This window comes from Equus przewalskii, chromosome 32 (genome assembly GCF_037783145.1).
Source record: "Equus przewalskii isolate Varuska chromosome 32, EquPr2, whole genome shotgun sequence".
Lineage (NCBI taxonomy): Eukaryota > Metazoa > Chordata > Mammalia > Perissodactyla > Equidae > Equus > Equus przewalskii.
The window spans coordinates 9,255,710-9,273,252 of record NC_091862.1 but is presented as its reverse complement, the minus strand read 5'-3'; positions in this window follow the sequence as shown (position 1 = coordinate 9,273,252).

The window sequence follows — 17,543 nt, the reverse complement described above, 5'->3', positions numbered from 1 at the left end:
TCCGCTGGACAAAGAAATGATTCACGTCTGGAGTGGGACAGAGCGGGATGGCGAAAGAGTTCATCACACTACTCAGAACAGCACACAATTTAAAACTTATCAATTGTTTATTTCTAGAATTTTCCGTTTAATATTTTCACACTGCAGTCAACCACGGTAACTGAAACCTGGGAAAGCAAGACCATGGATGAGGCAGACTACTGTAGAGTGTGTGCATTTTAGCAGCTGGATTCATTGGTTCACTTAGCCAATAACCTGGCAGAGGATAAGCAGTCAGTAAATAAAATACTTGTTGATGTTATTATTATTAATAGCTGAAGCTTATTGAAACAATTGAGCGCCAACCATATGCCATGTGCAGTGCAAGGATATTGGGTCTACAGAGATGTGAAGATGTGGTCCCTGCCTCTGGCTGTTTCCAGGCCATTGAGGATGCTGAACAACAAATATGTTACTAAACTGAAGGTGATGAAGGTAGAAGGGAGAACAGCGTGCTCCATGCCCCAGAAGCACGCGAGGGAATGGTTTACTCTCCCTCTGAGAGGTGCAGAAGACCTCACAGAGGAGGTGACATTTGAGCTGTGCTATGGTCTGAAGATGTCCCCCCAAAATTCATATGGTGAAATCCTAACCCCCAAAGATGGTGTTACTGAACCAGGTTCATCTTGCTCTCCACACGATTATGCCAACCACCGAGATGACAAGTTTCAAAGAGAAATGATTTAATCACAAGGCGGCCAAGCGAGGAGGCGGGAGAATCAATCTCAGATCCGCCGCCTTGACAATGGGAACTCAGGGATATTTATGGGATAAGGGGGCGGGGCGGTCAGAGGTGTGGGAATAGATGATTGGAGGTGAGGAGAAGTGAGGCCATTGATGATCGGCACAAGTGCAGTCAAGCTTCATCCCTCTTCATAGGACGCATGTGCACAAAATGGCGGTGTTACCATGACCTGAGGGTGGAGTTTTTAGTTCCTTGACGTCAAATAGGTCACTTGTCGAGACAGCATTGGTGGAAGTTCAGTTGATGGGTTGGTGATTTCAACTGGCCTGAACTGGACAAGGGGTTGACTCAGTGCCTGAAAAAGTCAAGTACACCATATGCATGGTGACCCAAGCCTCAGAGATGTGATCTATAGGGTGGGTTTTAGTCATGCATTGTCTAACTGCTTTTGCAAACAAACAACTGAATAGTCAAAGCAAGTTGGCCCCCTGGTCTCAATTATGGTATTAGGAGGCGGGGCCTTGGGGAGGTGCTTCGGTCGTGAGGATAGAGCCCTCATGAATGGGATTAGTGCCCTATAAAAGAGGCTGCAGAGAGCTCCCTCACCCCTTCCGCCACACGAGGAGACAGCGAGAAGGTGCCTGCTGTGATCTACAAAGAGGGTGTTCACCAGAATACAACCATGCTGTCGCCTTGACCTTGGACTTCCAGCTTCCAGAGCTGTAAGAAATAAACTTCTGTCATTTGTAAGCCACATAGTTTGTGGTATTTTGTTATAGCAGCCCAAAAGGACTAAGACAGGCTGTGTCTTCAGGGCTGAGTAGAACTTTGTCAGAGGGAAAAGAGGGGAAAAGACCACTCAGGCAACGAGAGAAGGATGGGAAGGCAAAGAGGTGGGTGTGAAAGGATACGGCCTCTTTGGGGAGAGGAGAAGTCCAGTTTGGCTGGAGTGGAGGAGGGAAAGGGGCTGAAGGGTGGCAAGGCTGGAAAGGAACAAGGGAGGTGGCTTGTGAGGGGCCTGTGTGCATCCAAGAAGTCAGAACCTTGTCCTGTGGGCAGTAAGGAGCTAAATAGGAGAGTGACCTATTGAAGAGCGTGGTACTCTAATGAAGGGCCCCTGGGACTTGATAGGAGGTGTGGGGGTGTTGTGGAGGACCAGGAGAAGAAGCTGAGGGGTTCCCTGGTGGGGAAGATGTGTAGTATCTACTGCAGTACCACACACCCCAGACACTTCATAGATTTCGTTATGTAGGTGATGCTCTCTACATGGTATGTGCGTTATGTGCTGTCATGTCAGTTCTGACTCCTGACGACCTGACGAATGAGTGCTGCCCACAATGTCCTGTCCTCAACAGCCCTACTCAGCTCCTCTAGACTCATGCCGATGGCTTCCTTTATGGAGTCAATCCATCTCATATTTGGTCTTCCTCTTTTCCTGCTGCCTTCTACTTTTCACAGCCTATTGTCTTCCCCAAAGACGCGGGAGAGATGAGGAAAGTATTGTAGTCAGTGGCTACTAGGCATAACAACCTTGTAACATTCTCCAGAGTGGCTAGACAAATTGCACTGTAAAGTCCACAGTTGTCCTCTACGGCCTTATTATATGATCTCTGTATGTAGGACCGCCCCAAAATAAATGGGTTTGCCTGGGTAACAGACCCATTAGAACTCTGGTGTTCCGTTGAACATGCTCTCTTTCAAAAGCAGGTACAGTCATTCTGTTCATACCAAGAGGGTGCCTAAAGGGATAGCCCAAATAAAGGCTTAGGTTTATCTTGGGAGAAAAGTCCTAGAAGAATCTTAATTCACACAGATTTAAAAGACACCATCACAGAGGAAGGTACTGGACTTCTTGACTCTCGAGAGCAAGGTGGATGTGTCTGATTTGTGTAGAGTCAGACGTTGATTCTCTGAAAAGAAAATGCGGCTTGAGCTTCAGGGCCCTCCACTTACACGGCCCTCTTCCAAGTCCTGTGCCAATTTTTAAATTCGTAATTTTTTTTCATAGCGGGGCATGAATAAAATCTGGATCTGCCCCTGGGTATATCTGCAATCTGAAGACGACATTAATCTAGAGCAGTAAGTAATTAGGGCCTTGGCAATATTTAAGCATTTAATCAACACGGCTCCTAACAGTAAGGATGTTTCAACAGAAAGAATGAGTGGTTTGTGTTCACTCTGTAGCAGATTCTGACTTCCACAGACACTTGATCTCAAAAGGAAATTTTTCCTGCCAGGCTCAGCTTTTCAGAAGCCCTTTTTTCAGTGGGGCGGAGACTGGCTCAGCAAGGACAACTGGACACAACACGTCGTACCTAGTGGGTGCCTACTACACGTTTAATGAATGAATGGTAGCAATTGTGGTAAAAACTTATTAGCCTCAGCAGACTTAAAGTCCTGGGGTTTTTGTGTGTTTTTTAAAAATAATTTCAAAAGTACAGAAATGTTGCAAGAAAAATTCAAAGAACTTTTGAGTTCCTGAACAATTTGAGAGTAAGTTGCAGGCCTGATTTCCCCTTCCTCCTAAGAACTTTAGTGTATATGGCGTACAAACAAGCACGGTCTTCTACAAAACATAATGTAACTGTCAAGACCAGGAAATCAACACTGGAACATTACAACCGCTATCAACTCCCTTCCAGCTTCACCAATTGTCCAAATAATGTTCTTTATAGCCATATGATCCAACCCAGGATTAGGTACTGCGTTTAGCTGTCAAGTTTCTTTAATCTCCTTCCATCTGGGATGGTTGTTCTGTCTTTCCTTGTCTCTCAAAACATTGACATTTTGAAGATTACAGACCAGTTAATTTGTAGAGGTTTCCTCAATTTGAGTGTGTCTGAGGTTTTCTCATAATTAGATTCAGGTTAGGCATTTTTGGTAGGAATTTCACAGAAGTGCACTGCATCCTCTCAGGTGGCCCATGATTTTATTTGTCCCCTTATTGATGATATTAAATTATTTTTTTGACAGCTCCTGCGTCAGGTTTATTTGTCCAAATAGCACAGGGGGACATCAGCCTCATGCAGACGGCAGCTCAGGAAGCCACAGCTCCTCTTTCCTCACACTAGCACAGGGAGGCCTCTACTCCAGGTCCTTCATGGGGCCCAGGCACCTTTAGGGGACGTGAGCTGGAGCCAGAACTGGAGCTGGAGCTGGAGCTGGAGCCTGCTTTGAGAAGCTTTGCCCTTTGGCCAGCAGAACCCGAGACCGTTGGTGCTGCGCGCACAAGTGTGCTTCCTGAATTTGGGGAGGGCAATGTTGGCAAGTTAACTGAACAGGCATCTGACACTCTTTGGAATCTTGGGTTTGACCTCCTTGGGTTTTACAAGGACCTTAATGGCCTCAGCATGCACACTTATGACCTTGGCATTGGTGGCCTCTGTCTTCTTCAGACCTGTCCCGTGCTTCCTGGCAAATTCACGTTCCTCGTGAATTTGGGGTCTACCCCATTAAGAGATTCATATCTTTATAGTTTCTTGATGCCATTTCCGTGCCATTTTGGGACTGCTTATGCATGGTGTAGTTTTCGGACTTGGCATGTCTGTACTGTACCCACCAATGATGTTAACTTTGATCACTTGATTCAGGTAGGATCTGTCAGATTTTTCCATTATTAACTTACTCATTTTCTCTTTGTTTTTACAAAAGACTTATTGGAGGGGCTGGCCCGGGGCATAGTAATTAAGTTCGCACACTCCACTTTGGTGGCCTGGGGTTTGCAGGTTCAGATCGTGGGTGTGGACCTACACACTGCTCATCAAGCCATGCCGTGGCAGGCATCCCACATATAAAGCAGAGGAAGATTGATGGGAGATGTTAGCTCAGGGCTAATCTTCCTCACCAAAAATAAATAAATAAATAAAAATAAGGACTTATTGGAGACTATGCAAATATCTCATTCCTCATCAAACTTTCATTCACTTGGTTTAACATCCATTCAAGTTTCTTGCTTAAATTAATTATTACTATGATGGTTACCAGAAAGAGATTTTCTAATTCTATCATTCCATCTACATTTATTGGTTGGCATGCTACTATAAGTTTGAGCTGTCTCTTCTTTCTTTCTTTCTATCTATCCATCTATCTATCTATTTCAGTATTGATTCATGGTTTCCTATTTTATTCAACAGGTTTATAATCTCTTACTAAAGTTATATATTTTGATGCTTGAGTTGTCCCAGATTTGGCTAATGGGTGCCCATTCAAGTTAGCCTCTGTGTCTTTTTGACTTATCTTTAACATACTTTGAGCACTTCCTTACTTTCTGTGCCAACAAGATGTTCCAGGTTCATCTTATATTTGCCCTGACTCAGCCCTGGAATTAGGGAGCTCCTGTTGCTTTTAGTGGAGAATGTGTTTTAGAAACTAAATTTTGGTGCTAAGTGTGCTCATTGCTATTGGAGTCTCACTGCTTTAGCCTCTCTCAATAGTCAGAAGTAGAAAATATATTTATATATACACACACGTGTATGTTGAAAACCATCAGTATATATCACTAGCTCCAATTCCAATGCAAAAATACTCAGTTCATTCTAGCGTCTCCCCTTTCCATATTTGTAACTCCTCTTTTCAACAGTGAGAAACCTGACTCCATTCTCCTCAACATATTTACTTATTTGCCCAATCACTTTGTATAAAACCGGTCTCCTGACTCTGCTGGGCCACTGCCCTGCTCAGCACACCTTTGTGTGAGCCACTGATCCCAAGGACTTTGAAACTGAATTATTAAGGAAGGAAGGCCTTGCTTTGTTTTTAGAAGGGGGATATGATGATTGTATATACCTTATATCTGTGGATCAGCAACGTGGATCAGCTTAAGAAGGTGCCTTCAGAAATTCTGATTTTACATCTTTCACTTTTCACTGACAAACTTTATCTACAGGGAGGAAGTAGGACTTCCTAAAAACCCAAGCCCCTGGGTTCCCAAGACTATCAGGTCTTACTAGTTTAGATATGCATTAAAGAGAAGTTTCTTATACTTTATACAGTATTTTTAAGTGTTTTGTAGTGAGAGTGTTTTCTTTTTTGTTGTTTTTTAAAGATTGGCACCTGAGCTAACAACTGTTGCCAATCTTCTTTTTTTTTTTTCTTTTCTGCTTTATCTTCCCAACCCCCCTCCCCCCATACATAGTTGTATATCCTAGTTGCAGGTCCTTCTAGCTGTGGGATGGGCTGCCTCAACGTGGCCTGATGAGCGGTGCCATGTCTGTGCCCAGGATCCGAACCCTGGGCCGCCGCAGTGGAGTGTGTGAACTTAACCACTCGGCCACACAGCCAGCCCCGTGAGAGTGTTTTCAAATTAGATTGTCCACCTTACTACCAGAAATTTCGGTCCTGAGCACCCAGTTTGAAAATATCTTGAGTAATTATTCTGAAAGGTACACTTCTACCGGCAAGTGAGTTGTTATGTGGCCAGGTCTAGAATGCCACTGACCCGCCCCCCTTGGAAACTTCCTGGAGAATGCCTGGGAAACCTCTAGACAACAGCCAGACAACAGGACTTTTCGAGGTCTGCCCACCTTGACAACCTATTCCTAGTGATGTGAACCAGCTCCTTCCTAAAAGGATTCTCATGCACCTGAAGAAGCTGCCCTATCTATCATCTGTCCATCTATCTACCTCTATCTATCTATCTATCTATCCATCCATCTATCTATCACTTCTCTTTAGTCAAGAGTCCCGTGGCAATCACCACGATGTTTCAGCCATTGCTCTCCGTCATCTGAAGTGAGCTTCAGAGAAGGGACTTGTGGCCAAGGACTACGCTACGTGAATGTATCTAATGATTGCTCACTTTAGCCAGAGAAGGGTTTATCTTGCATTCCAGGCATTTTTAGGATTCCTGCTGTAAAGTGCTACTGTCATGAACCATCCTGCCCAGATCCACCCGAGGGGGTATAATTTCTGAGTTTTGCCATCAGCCGAATAATCAAGATTCCCCAACGCAAGGCACGGTGAATGGCCAGGAACATTTCTATATTTCCTTCTGATGGATTTGGAGTTACACAGTCTTTGGACAGAACTATTCTTGTAGAATAAGTATCTAGCACCATTCCGAGCTCAGAGGGACCTCTGAACGGATCTTCAGCTGTTCAGTCCACAGTGTGCATTGCTTGTGCTCTGCTCATACTTTCGGCAGGAACACGCAGCCTTCGTCTTACCAATGTGTTTCTGTTAGAATGTGCCTCTTGAGTGACTGTGGCATTCTGTAATCCAGACTCGACGGCTGGGGCCACGAGTGAGCCATTACAGATTCCCAAGTAGGTGCCAGCTGAGAGCCTCATCATGTGTCGCACAGTAAGGCGAGCAATGTCAGTAAGAAATCCTCAAACTTCCAGTTTTAGACTAAAGGTAAGTCTAAATATATTATAATACTGTATGTATTAAATGTGGTAACTATCCCGCAGGCTTCTAGAAGCATTTGTTTACTATCAGAGAACAATGACTGATGATGTCTGGCAAAATAACTTCCCTAAAAACTCCACAAGTTCACCCGCAGTTCAGTGCTGGGTAAAGCAGAGACAGCAAGATGCCTTACCATGGCAAGTATTAGGAGTAACACAACCTCTCAGGAGAACCGTACCCCAGATGCCAGTCCTCCATTTTTCTTCCTTTTGTGAAACACAGGGAAGCCCGTCTGCAGACTCCAGGAAGTGGCTTTTCTGACATCCTCTTAACTTCCTTTAGGCTTTACACTACCTGCAGGATTCTGGTAGGTTGCTTTAGCTTGGCTCTCAGGCTGTTGTGTTCTGATTGCCTTTATCTCCCAACACCCTCACATCCTGAGCCCCCGTGCTGGAAGTTGCCTACAGTCTCCACGGCCTTCTCCATCTCTTTGCCCTTGTACACATACTTACATTCCTCCGTTATAGCAACTACTTCTCAGCTGCATTATTCGCTTATTCATCTCTCAACCCTTCTAGACTGCAAGCCAGTCGTAGCAGGCCCCATGACCTATTCATATTTATTTGTATGTTTGGGCTATAGAAAGAGATCAAGAATTATTCGTTGAATGAATGAATGCATGCACGCTTTAAAGGGGCAGTTTAAAATGTAGATTGTCATCGGCTCAGGTTCCAGGGTGGTGGCTGTGTTTACTTGCTTAGCAATAGTAGAGAGCACGTTCATTACCTGCTACTGTTTGGTTTCTCAGTTTCGTCAACAGAAGATGTTGTACTGGGGCAAGAGTAAACAGTCAGGGGACAGGCAGGTTTTCAAAAGCAGCCCTTTATTGGAGCAAAAATAATCTGGGGCAATCAGATCCTAAATCACTCTTGCTGGCAATGAAATGAGTTAAAAGAACGAATCAAAACCATTATATTGAACCACATTGGCAGCCAGCATCTTTACATTACATGCTCAGTTCAAACTACTATTTTTGTAGCTAACAAGTTATCAGTTATTTGCAATAACTGATCTTGTATATTGTTATATATTAATTTCTCATATCATACTATATATAATTTAATTTCTCATCCCTAAAATACAAATTCTATTAAAGACTGCTAAGTCTAAAAGCAGAGGTTAATGTGGTCTAAAAAAGTGGGCTTGTCTAATTTCTTTTCTATTGAATTGGCTGCTCATTTGACTGAATCAAATAACCCAAACAGGTAACTGGGTGTCAAGTAAATGTTGCCTAAGACACGTGCTTTTGAAGTAGGAAAAAACAGCTCCGCTTAAATTCAAACCATTTAGTTAAACTTAACGCTTCGCAAGTTTCTGGAAACTCAGTTCACTTAAAACACATTCGCATGTGTAGTGGTTTGCAAAGTTTGCATTTTTATTAGTAATATCCACTGCTATATTTATTAGTAATATCCACTGTGCAACATACACACACACACACAGCACATTTTATGACTTTATACTTGAAAAGAGGACATAAAAGTCTCCCTTTGACTGACTAGCAGTGATGAAAACAATCTATTAATTGATTATGCAAGATCAGTTAACAAAATGAACGGCTTGAAAACGGAACAACATTCTCTAAATTATATTTTAAAAGAAACAGCTTTAATTTTTGTTAATGCCTAGACCTGTTCTTACCTTTTTGTGTTTGTTTTCTTTTTTTTTGTCTTGCCGGACCAAATCATTTTTATTAAGAATTAAGGTCAGAGGAGGATCTTGCGAGTAAGAAGGAACAGGTTATTATTACCATAAAAGTACAACCTATTTTCCTAAGGCCTATTTGTGAACCAGGCTATTTTGCTGAAATGTTTTCAGAAAGCTCTATTAAACTATAACCGATGTCTCATACCTAACAGGTTTTCAGTAACTGTTTGTTAAATGAATGACAGACACAATTAAAGCTGAAGCTGACATTTGAAAATGATGTTGATAAAGTTTCAGTTAGGACGTTTAAAGTTATGGATGGTAATAAACGGTCTTAAGGTAAATTACTCCCTATGAAATTCAGTACAATCAATGTAGCTTTGTAAAAGGACCAGTAAACGTATAATCATCACAGCTATGTGCTTTTCTTCTTTAAAGATTTTATTTTATTTTTTTCCTTTTTCTCCCAAATCCCCCCAGTACATAGTTGTATATTTTAGTTCTGGGTCCTTCTAGTTGAGGCATGTGGGATGCCGCCTCAGCATGGCTTGGTGAGTGGTGCCATGTCCTCGCCCAGGATTCGAACCGGTGAAACCCTGGGCCACCAAAGGAGAGTGCGCAAACTTAACCACTTGACCACGGGGCCGGCCCCTATGTGCTTTTCTTCTTAAACAGTCAGGGGAAGGTGCAAGAAAGCAAACACATTTTTTTGATATATATGTACATCACAAACTAACCCAGGAACTTCATATATCTCACTTAATCCTTGCAGCAAAGTAGGTTACAGATAAGGAAAATGAGGTTCAGAGAAATCTAGAAACTCACACAGCAGAGAGGGAGGGTGGTAGGCTGGAGATTAAAGAGAGGGAGATGATAGGTCTATCTGGCTCCAAGGCAGTCCCCACTACACTGTCTATTGTATCTGGAACTTCCATCAGGTGGTTCTGTGGGGCAAAGTGTAGAAAAATGTTTGAAAGTCATTCTTATGACTAGCTTCTTTCCTGGTTCCTAACCAACCAAGTGGATCTAAGTGAGGCCACTTTGTAAACAGTCCAGTCTCCATATCAACGAGAGCAGCAGAATTCAAAGTCTTTTCAAAAACTTTGTCCTGCAGGCTTAATATGGTCTGTGGTGTCGGGGAAATGGAGATCGTTAAGACTCCTGGCACCACTATTTTCTCCCAGTAGCAAGCCTTTTCTGAAGCCAGCAGCAGGAACAACATCTTCCTGAGAATTTATAACATTTACTGACTGATCTCCACTCCTTTTGTACCAGCCTAAGGCTGAATTTCCAATTAGACAAGGAGAAAACAACCTCTAGAGCTTCGTAGTTAAGGTCACAAATATCAGAGTCAGCCCATCTTGGGTATGAATCCCGGCATTGCCATCAGACTAACATGTGACCAGTCAAGTTATTCAATCTGTGACCATTGGTTTCTTTTTCTGTAAAATGGGTATAAGAATGCTATCTAACTCATGGGGATTTTGTAAGGATTAAATGAAACTCTTCATAAGCATTTACAAAGCCTGCTGTTTTGAAAGTACTTAATGAATGATAGCTTTTACTGATGTGGCTCACGTCCAATAGTTAATAAGTTATGTTCTCTCCACATCCAACTGCAAATAATGTTCAAGGCTGTGAGCTCAGCAAATCTCAGAGGCCTTTATGGGCTTTGCAACCAGACGTGTTATCTGTGATTCTAAGGAGGAAACAAAACTCCATTAACAGAACTCTTTCCAAGCTAAGCTCCCACCCACGGGGAGTGATGTCTTCAAATGGTCCTTTCTGCCTATCATTTTAAGTATTAAGATTTCGGTGAATCACACTTGGCATTTATTCGGTAACTTTCACCAAAGCAGCTCAAAACTAGCTTGTCACCAGAAGAAACGGAAGAACCCTGAGACTCCGAGAAGTAATGCCTCCTGATTGACGGACAGCCTAGAACACAGAGCAGGCCGGACGCGGCTCTGATCACGTTATGGCAATGCGGTGGAAATGAGATCCCTCTGAGATGTCTAAGGAGCGTTTTGTCCCTCTGGCTTCAGAGAGGGGTAGATGACAGCACTGAGGGAAGAGGCAAAGGGAGGCCCGGCGACAGTCGGACAAGCACAGAGAAGGCCTCAGAGGGCTGGTTTAGCAAAGGGCGAGGTAAGGATGGCAGAAAGACAGGTCTACAGAAGGGGGTGACAGCGCTTCTACAGGAAACGACACTCGAGCAGCTCGCAGCCGGCATCCGGTGAGGTTCGCGCTGTTTCCACCATGTGGCTTTTAAGCAGCATAATGCCATCTGGCAACTCCCTCCCAGAAGCCTGAGTCAGCTCGGTTCTGAGAAGCCCTTTCGGCCACACAGGCTCTTTCAATAAAATATGACCCAAGCGACGATTGCGAGGTGGCATGGAGGACGCCTCGAGACGCTCGGGGCCAGGAGACACCAGCACAAGAACCCCTCCCCGCGGCGGTCCCGCCCAGTTCCCCCTCTGGGCGCCCGGAAGCGCCCCTCCCCCGGATCTCGGCCTCGCCCCGCGGCGCGCGAGCGTGTCGTCACCCGCGGCCGGCCAATCAGAGCGCGCGACCAAAATAGCCCCTTATAAATGCGTGCGCGCGGGCGCCCCTGGCGTAGAGCCGCGCGCTGGGGCGGGGTTGCGCGCGCAGGTGAGCAGGGTGGAGCGGGGCGGGACCTCGCGCACCTGCTTCCGCCTGCCGGCGGCCGGGGGGCGGGGGCGGCAGCGGCTGCTCCAAAGCGCTCGCGGAAGCTGGGGTTCTGTGTGAGTAAGGGCGCCGCGGCTGGGCTCCGGTTCAACCAGAGTCATCGCTACCCTCCTCCTAAGTGGCTTCCTCTTCCGCGAGAAGCGCCGACCGCAGCCTGCGGCTGGCGGAATCAAAGGGCGCGCTCAAAGAGCAGGCCGCAGCCGAGTTTCCATGGCGACTTCTGTGCCGCTGGAACTACAGTTCATTTAGCCGGCGATAAGCCCTGGAGGAAGTCTAAGATGAATGGGCACGTGTCTCCCCTCTGGGAGCAGGCTCCCGATTGTGGGTGGGAGACAGCCGGGTCCACGCCCAGCAGAGGCCGATGGGGATAAGATAGACGTCCTTCCCTGGAGGAAGAGATCAGTGCAGGATGGAAGGCATTTCTCGGGGTCACCTTCTGGGAGGAGGCCACTCTTGAGCTAGCAGGTGGAAAAACAAAGGCTTTGGCGTCGTACACACCTGGGTTCCAGCCTCTGGAACACTGAACACGTCAGCAGGCCTTGGAGTGTTCCCATCTTTAAGATGCAGATGACAGTACATGCCCGATAACATATTTTTGAGGAGTGCCCATGATTATGCTCATTGTCCCTCATTTCCCTCCCTCCCATTCTCTCCTGCATTTTCTTTCATTTGTCCTTCACTGTTTTATGTTTATTCTTTTATTTATTTTTTGGTGAGAAAGATTCGCCCTAAGCTGTCGTCTGTGCCAGTCTTCCTCTCTTTTGTGTGTGGGACGCTGCCACAGCTTGGCTTGATGAGTGATGTGTAGGTGGGCGTGGGAACTGGCAAACCCCAAAGGTGGAAGGCACACAGGAACTTAACCACCATATCACCAGACCGGCCCCTATTACTTCTTTTCTAGTTGAGGTGTAACTTGCATGTAGTCAACTACACAGACCTTAAGAGGATGGCTGGGTGGACTTTCGTGTATGTATACACACGCGATTAGCCCCCAGATGAAGATATAGAATATTTCCATCACCGCAGGTTTCCACCTGCTTCTTCCCAGTCAATACTTGTCACCCCAGAGGTAACCACTATTCTGACCTCTATTGCTGTATGTTAATTTTGCCTATTCTTAAACTTCACGTAGTTGCAATCAAGCAGTGTGCTTTTTTCTGTCTGGTTTCTTTCATCCAACATGATGTCTGTAAGATTCAGCCATGGTATTACATATATCAGTAGTTTATTTATTGCTGGGTAGTATTCTATTGCATGAATATACTACAATTAATTTATCCATTCTACCATTGGTGGACCTTTTGGTGGTTTTCAGTTTTTGGCTGTTATGAATGAAGCTGCTGTGAACATCCATAGGATCTTTTGGTGAATAAATGCATTCCATTTAGTTGGGTATACACCTACGAGTGAAATTTTTGTATCATAGGATACCTGTGTGTTTAGTTTTAATAGACAGTGCCTAGCAGTTTCCCGAAAAGGTTAAATCAATTTATGAAAGTTAGTTACTTCACATCCTTGCCAACAGTTGGCATTAACAGTCTTTTTAATTCTTGGTGAATACATAGCAGTATTCTCTTGTGGTTTTCATTTGTATTTCACTAATGAATAATGATATTGAACCTTTTCATATTATTAGCCATTTGAGTATCTTTTTGTGTTTGTGTGTGAAACAATTATTCAAGTCTTCCATTTTTTTTTTTTTTACTGGGCTCATCAGTCTTTCCTATGGTTTCTAGGAATGCTTTTTATTTTCTGGACACGAGTCTTTTGCTAGGCATATGTATCAGAAGTATATTCTGCCAGTCTGTGCCTTGCCCATTCAGTTTCTTATGATGTCTTTGTTTTATTTTGTTTTTAAAATAAACATACAGGGCTGGCCTGGTGGCACAATGGTTGAGATTGCACGTTCTGCTTTGGTGGCCTGGGGTTCACCAGTTTGGATCCCGGGTGTGGACATGGCACTGCTTGTCAAGCTATGTTGTGGCAGATGTCCCACATATAAAGTAGAGGAAGATGGGCATGGATGTTAGCTCAGGGCCAGTCTTCCTCAGTAAAAAGAGGAGGATTGGCAGCAGATGTTAGCTCAGGGCTAATCTTCCTCAAAAAAAAAAAAAAATACAATGACATCAAGTTTTAAAAATTTAAAGTTCTCTGAGATTTGACACATGTATAAACAGTGTAATAACCACTGTGATCAGGATCCAGAACAGTTCCATCACCCCCAAAAAACTCCCCTGTGCTGCCCCTTTGTAATCATATCCTGAGCCAGCCCTGTGGCCTAGTGGTTAAAGTTTGGCGCTCTCACTGCTTTGATGGCCCAGATTCGCTTCCCGGTCTCACAACCATGCCACCCATCTGTCAGTTGCCATGCTGTGGCAGCAGCTCACACAGAGAAACTAGAAGGACTTACAACTAGGATATGCAAACATGCACTGGGGCTTTGGAGAGGGGGAAAAAAAAAGGAAGACTGGCAACAGATGTTAACTCAGGGCAACTCCTTCCCTGCAAAAAAAAAAAAAAAAAAAAAAGGATATTAAACTAATTAGGCTTATTTGATATGCTAAATTGCATGGGCGACATAAAAAAAAAAGAGTAATCATATCCTTCCCCCATCTGTAACCTCTCAGAACCACTAATCTATTCATTACCGCTGTAGTTTTCCCTTTTCTAGAATGTTATATAAATGAATCATATAGTGGCTGGCCTCAGAGTCTGGCTTCTTTCACTCCGCATAATGCCTGTGAGATTCATCCATGTAGCTGCACGTATCAATAGCCACTCCTTTTTATCCCTCAGTAGTTTTCCATTGTATAGATGTACTACTCGTTTATTCACTTGTTAAAGGAAACTTGGGTCGTTTCCACTTTCTGACAGACTGGCACTGCAGTAAACATTGTGAACAGGTCTTTGTGTAAACATATGTTTTCATTTCTCCAGATTAAATAACCAGGAGGGGGTTGCTGGGTCGTTTGGCAAGTGTGTGTTTAACTGTATACAAATCTGCTAGACTGTTTCCCAGGGAGGACCATTTTGTGTTCCTATCAGCAGTGTGTGAGTTAAGATGCTCTTTGTCCTCGCCAGCACTTGTTATTATCACTGTTTTTATTTCAGTGCTTCTAATAGGTGACGGTGGTATCCCATTGAGGTTTTAATTTGCATTTTCCTAATGGCTAGTGATGTCGAGCACCATTTTATGCACTTATTTGCCGTACATTTATTCTCATTGGTGAAAGACTTGTTCAAGCCTTTTGCCCATTAAAAAAAAAATCAGGTTGTTTTCTTACTGCTGAATTTTGAGAGTTCTTTATGTATCTGGATACAAGTTCTTTATTAAAAGGACTATCTTTCTGCCATTGAATTGACTTTGCACCTTTGTGAAAAATCAGTTGGCCGTATTGTGTGCTTGTTACCCATCTGTTCCTGCATGTATGCTTTTTCCTGGTAGCCCTTAACTTATTAATCATAGTTATTTTATTCCCTGTCTGATAATTCCAAACTCTGTGTCATATCTGAGTCAGGTTCTGATGCTTGCTCTGTCTCTTCAGACTGTATTTTTTCTGCCTTTTGTCTTGTAATTTTTTGTTGAAAGCTGGATGTGATGTATCAGGTAATAGGAACTGGGGTGATTAGGTTTTTAGTATGAAGTTTTACATTAATGTGGCCAGGAGTCAGCCTGTGTTTAATGTTTGCTGTAGCTGGAGGTCCAAAGGCTTCCTCTAGTTTCTGTGTTTTTTTCCTTAATGGTTTCCTGTTGTGTCTGGGTTTCCCTAAGAATTCCTTCTCAAGCAGAGTCTGTGTTTTGCAGCTAGCTCTCTCAGTTGTAATGTGCTGTTACGACCTACTGGAGCCCTGCTGATGTAAGATGTGAGAGAAGAAAGGTGTTCTCTAACCCTGTGATTGAATCTCAGTTTTTCAGTGGGCCTGAGTCCTTGGGCTGTGACCTTCAGAGCCAGTTCTGAGCCCTTTTTTTTTTCTTCCCTTACCTGAGACAGGAAGCCCAGAGGGGGCTGGAGTGGGCTAATTGCCATTCCTCCAAGTGAGACAAGAGTCTGGGAAAGTAGTTTCCCCTAGAAGGCAGGCCTGGGCTGTGGAGACCTCTCTGGGTGTTTTTCAGAATAGTTACTTTTCCCCTTCACCTGCTGAAACCATGGTGAGGCTCCTGGAGATAAACCCAGGAAAGTGTGGGACCCCTCTAAGACTGGGCCCCCAGGAGAGCTGAGACCAGAAGTTCTGCTGATGAATTTTTAAGTTTGGAGGTTTTCCAGCTATTTTTCTCTTATCGGTTTCTGCTTTCCGTTGTGGTGATAGAACATACTTTGTGGATTTCAGTTCTTTTAAATTTATCAAGTTTTGTTTTATGATCCTGGATATTGGTGGATATTTTGATGAATGTTCCTGGGAAGAATGTATCAGGTGAAATATTCTACAAATATCAATCAGGGTAGTTGAGTCAGGTTTTTCAGTTCTGTATCCTTGCTGATTTTCTGTCTTTCTCTTGCTTACTGAGAGAGGAGTGGTGAACTCTCTACCTATAATTGTGGATGTGTCCATTTCTCCTTTAAGTTTTACCATTTTTTGCTGCATGTATTTTGAAGCTCTGTTGTCAGGTGCATAGACATTTAGAAAGGCTGTGTTATCTTGGGGACCCTTTTATCATTTGAAGGACAGTGAAGGGTCTGAAGTTTTACCCTAGTTGCAAGCTAACAAGTTAGCCTGCCACATTTTCATGGATGCTGGCAGAAGACATAGGCTCCTGGGTCAGTGACACAGGACTTTATTAACTACAAGAGCAGTAGCCACAGTGTCAGCATTTGCGCCAGTTTCTTGAGCCCCATTTCCCACAGGATGCACATGCAGAGGATTACATCACCCCAGAGGATCTCTGAGATTGGGGAACCCAAATCTTTAATAACGGGCAGCAAACCTTCCCGACCTTTGCTCCAAAGGGAGACACTATTGTTCTTATACTAGACTGCAGGCAAAGCAGCCTGTTGCTCCAGAGGGAAGCGCTTGCTTTTTCCAATGCTGTTGACTATACAAACATCCTTGAAAAGAGAGTCCAGATCCAAGACAGTCGTTGCCACTGCTCACAAGATGTTCAGAAATGTGAGAGCCTTTGGAGAACCATCTTTGAACAATGATGTCCCTCTTTATCCCTGGTAATTTTTCTTGCTCTGAACTCTACTTTGGTCTGATATTAACCTGGCTATGTCAGCTTTATCTTGGTCAGTTTGCATGACATGTCTGTTTCCATCCTTTTATTGTTAACCCACTTACATTCTTATATTTAAGATGGGTTGTGTGTTTGTGTGTGTGCCTTTCGTTTTGTAGATGGCATATGATTTGGTCTTGTTTTATTATCCACTCTGAAAATCTTTTATCTTTTAATTGGTGTGTTGAGCAAACTATGCCTGTGGGTCAAATCTGGCCAGCTGTGTATTTTTTTAAATAAAGTTTTATTGAAACACAGCCATGCCCACTCGTTTATGTCTTTTCTATGGCTACTTTTCCCTACAAAACCAGAATTGAGTAGTTGCAACAGAGACCAGATGACTGAGAAATCCCCAGATATTTATTGTCTGGCACTTTATTGAAAAAATTTGCTGAATCCTGGTTTAGATCATTTACATTTAATGTAGTTATTGATATATCTGGATTTAGGTTATTTTTTATTTTATTATTTCATTTCTGTTTGTTCCCTCTGTTTTACATTCATTTTCTCTTTTCTGCTTTGTTTTCAATTATTTATTTTTTAGTATTTCATTTTAATGTTCTATTGTGTTTTTAAATTATATCTCTGTACATATTTTTAGTGGTTGCTCCAAGGATTATAATAATGTGCATACTTAACATTTCACAGTCTAATTAGAACTAATATTTTATCACTTCAAGTGAAATGTAGAGATGTTACCACCATGTCGATCCCTTTACTTTTCCTCCTTTATGTTGGAATATCTGTTTACTTAGATATTCTTTAGTTTCTCTAAGAAATGTCTTACAGTTACAAGCATAGAGATTAGGTACCTTTTGTTGTTAGATTTATTCCTAGGTATTT